Genomic DNA, 4,275 nt, shown 5'->3' on the forward strand with positions numbered 1-4,275 from the left:
TTCTTCTTCTGCCTCTGTTATGGTTGGTTTAGCCTGCTCCATTGGAAAATTTATATTATCTTCTATATTTTTTTGGTTTTTGGTTTTGTTTTTTGGCATTCCGTCTGGGTGATTTTTCGGGTTGATTTCCCTCTACTATAGGCTGCTGTGAGTCTCTACCAATATCCAGTGTAACCAGGCTGCTCTACACAGCCCGCAAGTAAACAGACAGGGTGGCTGCTCTCTGCCCACTGCAGCTCTGGATCCTGTGCTTTTTCCCCACCAGGAGGCGCTATTCAGTAACTTGAGTAGTCGGGTCTCAGGACTTTGGGCTGCCCTCCCTCGAGCACCCTCAGCTCCACCTTTGGGCTCCGCCTCTGAAGGTTAGGGTGGAGGCAAAGATAGTTCTCCTTTAAGCCCGAATGTAAACAAACAAAATGGCTGCTTCCCGCCCGCTGGAGCTCCGGGGAGGCGCCAAGAGATACTGGCTTACTCAGTCTCTCAGTTAGTGTCCCTGAATCGTGCACTCTCTCCGCCGGCGCCACTCACTCTGTTCCGTTTTTCTATTTCCTCCCCCACTCAGTCGTGCATGTCTCAGTGTCCGTCCCAAGGTGTGTTGGGGGAGGGGTGGCGGCAGCTGTGCCACGGTGCTGGGCTAGTGCCCCGTCTCACCTCGGCTTCCAGCGCTGGTGCGTACACGCTCCTGCTGGTGTTCTGAGTCCCAGGCGTCCGCGTCCTCCCCGCGTGTCCACCCTAACACCCCAGTTTGAGGAAGGGCTTAAAAACTACAAATTTTCATCCCTCTTTGAACCTTCCCTTAGTGGAGCTTCGCTGTGCTCCCTCCCTCTCTATTCCACCATCGCTTCTCGGCCTTTTGGCTAAGATCAAGTGTAGTATCTGTTCTTATCAGTTTAATAATATAGACGTTTTACGTAAGTATCGTAGAGAAATTCTGGAACTATAAAGTAAAAACTAAAATGAATAGGATGGGCCTGACAGCCCATGAAAGAGAAAGGAGTGGGGAAAAAAAGATTCAGGCTGACTTTTTGGTGTGGTGGGTAAAGCCACCACCTGGGTGCTGGCTACAGTCCTGGCTGTTCTGTTTCTGATCCATCTCTCTGCTAATGGCCTGGGAAAGCATCAAAAGATGACCCAAGTGCCTGGGCCCCTGCTACCCATGTGGGAGACCCAGATGAAGCTTCTAGCTTTGACTTGGTGCAGCCCTGGCCATTGTAGCCATCAAGAGAATGAACCAGTGAATGAAAGATCTCTTTCTCTCTCTCCATCTCTCTGACTTCAAAAATAAATTTAAAAATCTTTGAAAGAAAAAAAAGTTAACTTAAAGACAGAAAAACAGGAGCTGGAGCTGGAGCGTAGTGGGTAAAGCCACCACCTGCAGTGCCGGCATCCCATATAGATGCCAGTTCGAGTCCCGGCTGCTCCACTTTTTTTTTTAAAGATTTATTTATTTTTCACTTGAGAGTCAGAGTTACACAGAGAGGAGAGGCAGAGAGAGGGAAAGAGAGGTCTTCCATCTGATGGTTCACTCCCCAATTGGCCGCAACGGCCAGAGCTGCGCCGATCTGAAGGTTGTAACTGGAGGACATCAAGTTGAGTGAAATAAGCTGAACACAGAAAAATACCGCATGTTCTCTCCTACATGCAGGTGCTAAAATTTAGAACAAAAATTGGAAGTGCAGCTCTAGGGACTTGAACCAGTGCCCATATGGGATGCCGGCACTGCAGGTGACAGCTTTACCTGCTTTACCACAGCACTGGCCCCACAAACTTTGGTTTAAATCTGTGTCACAGTGGAGAATTAGACACTACTACAGTTTTAATGATTCTGTGACTTTTAAAATTTAGGAGAGAATTTGAGAACCTTTTCATTTGATGATCATTTACAGCCCTTGCCTACACTCCTGCTCAGCTACAGTCTTTTCACTCTGTACTTGCTGAACTCTTCACTTGGTGCAGCACTAAGCCTTTGGCACAATGGAAACCAAGAATGCTACCTCAAAACAAAAACAAACTCAAACACCTACAGGGGTTAGATAAAGTAGATACACAATACGCACCTACATCAAGATACGTAAGTGTTTGAGGGCCTAGCACAGTGGGTTAAAGCTGTTGCCTGTTCAGTGCCGGCATCCCATATGGGTGCTGGTTCGAGTCCTGGCTGCTCCACTTCCGATCCAGCTCTCTGCTAAGGCCCGGGAAGGCAGTGGAGGACGGCCCAAGTGTTGGAACTCTGCACCCCTGTGGGAGACTCGAAAGACGCTTTACTGCTTTACCACAGCACTGGCACACAAACTTTGGTTTAAATCTCTGTCACAGTGAAGAATTAGACACTACTACAGTTTTACTGATTCTGTGACTTTTAAAATTTATGAATGAATTTGAAACCCTTTTAATTTGATGATCACTTACAGCCCTTGCCTACACTCCTGCTCAGCTATGGGCTTTTCACTCTGTACTTGTTGAACTCTTCACTTGGTGCAGCACTAAGCCTTCGACCACAATGGGAACCAAGAATGCTACCTCAAAAAAAAACTATTGATAAACTAAAAAAATTTTTTTCAAGTAAAAAATAAAAGAATCAAGTAAAAAATAAAAGTGCAACGATGACCAATCAACTGCGCCAGCACCCACATTAACCAACTTTCATCACTAGGACACCACAGCTGGACAACCACAAAGGCCAACTTCCTCAACCTCAAGTCACTCCATCTTCTGCATTCTAAAACCCAGTAACAATTTCCACCTTATCACCACCCACTCTTCACATCATTCTACACACCCACCCAACTGGAAGGCACCCAAAACCCCAACACGTGACCTCCAAGTTTCAGGACACCCTTCAGTAGACAAGGCAGTTATACAAACCAACACCGCAACAACACCGCAAGAACACGCCCTAAATATGAATACTAGTCACGCTAAAAACCATCGCCCAAGAGGTAACATGATTCCGCACCCAATACTTCCCAACGATAAGCCCAAAGCATGAGAAACAGAAGCGTTGCAAGAAACCTTACACAACACACCGCACACACACACAACACACACACACACACACACACACAATCTTAATGAAAACACAGCGCAGGTCGTAATTCTCACATGGAATTTAACCATGACCAACAACAACAACAAAAACTCCTCCCTCTATTCCGACGACAGGAACTCACCGCCCCGGCAGCACCCGCAGCAGGACACCCAGCAGACCAGCCGCCCCCCGAGCAGCACCGAGTCCCCGACACGCACACTCCCAGCGTCCTGGAGGCTTCCTCCCGGCTCCCACCCCCGGGAGAGCGTCCCGGGCCTCCGGTCACGACCCCCACCCCGCGACGCCCCCTCAGACGCTGACCACAGGACTCACCGGGCCTCAGGGGCAGCGCGGGGATGGCGATGCGACGCGCGGCACCGGGCACCGGGCACCGGGACGTTCTCCAGGCGGGAGGCGGACCCGCCCGGCACCTGGAGCCCTCGTGTCCGTGTGCCGGCCCTTTCTGCCCTCGGGCCTCTCCACAGCGTCTTCCGGTCCTGAAGGTCAAGCCTGGCGCGCTGGACATCCTGGAGGCGACAACCCTCCACCTCAGAAAATAAACACAATACGGCTGACCCAGCCCCGGACAGCACATTTATAGCCCCGCTATTCAAATGAGGGCTCCTGAGAGGTTCACTTCCATTGGGTACCGTGGAAGGCACCAACCAACCAATCAGAAAGGAACGCTGGCGACAGCGCAAAGGCGGCCAGCCCTCGGGGCCATCTCTGAGCCGCTCCATGGCTGCTGAGCATGCTGAGGTGGCGCGGGAGTTCTCTGCGCCTGCGCACTGATGCGGGGCAGCGGGAGCACGGCACCACAGCTCCCTGCCTGAAGAGGGCGCTCCTGCGACCCGGCGGCTGCCGGCCCAGGAAGCCCGAGTGTCCCGCCCCTCCTGGCTGCCCTAGAAGCCGGGTGCTGACAGCAGTGGCTGCAGGCAGGTCCCCATCTCTCTCCCAGGTTCCCTGCACCGGGGCTCGGCAAGCACCGTCCCCCACCTCCCTTGTGTCCTCCCAGGCTCTGGTTGGCCTTGCCTTTTGGACTGGACCCTCGCCAGATCCCGGCGGCGGCCTGCAGTCCGCTCACCAGTGCCTCTGCTTGCACAGCCGGTGCCGGGCTGCGGCTACCTCGGTGCAGGCGACTCCCTGTTCAGCGGGGGCCGGGACCCCAGTGCGTGCAAGATCTCTGTTTCTCGTCCTGTCAAGTAAAAATAAATAATGGAGCATGTTTTAAAGGTAGCCGGACGAAA

The 4,275-nt window shown here is 52.0% G+C and overlaps 1 pseudogene; it reads left to right on the forward strand.

Annotated features, from left to right (window-relative positions):
• The first annotated feature begins 837 nt into the window (after positions 1 to 837).
• On the forward strand, positions 838 to 942 carry LOC127485423 (U2 spliceosomal RNA; annotated as a pseudogene).
• The last annotated feature ends 3,333 nt before the right edge of the window (positions 943 to 4,275 follow it).

This window comes from Oryctolagus cuniculus, chromosome 21, assembly GCF_964237555.1.
Source record: "Oryctolagus cuniculus chromosome 21, mOryCun1.1, whole genome shotgun sequence".
Lineage (NCBI taxonomy): Eukaryota > Metazoa > Chordata > Mammalia > Lagomorpha > Leporidae > Oryctolagus > Oryctolagus cuniculus.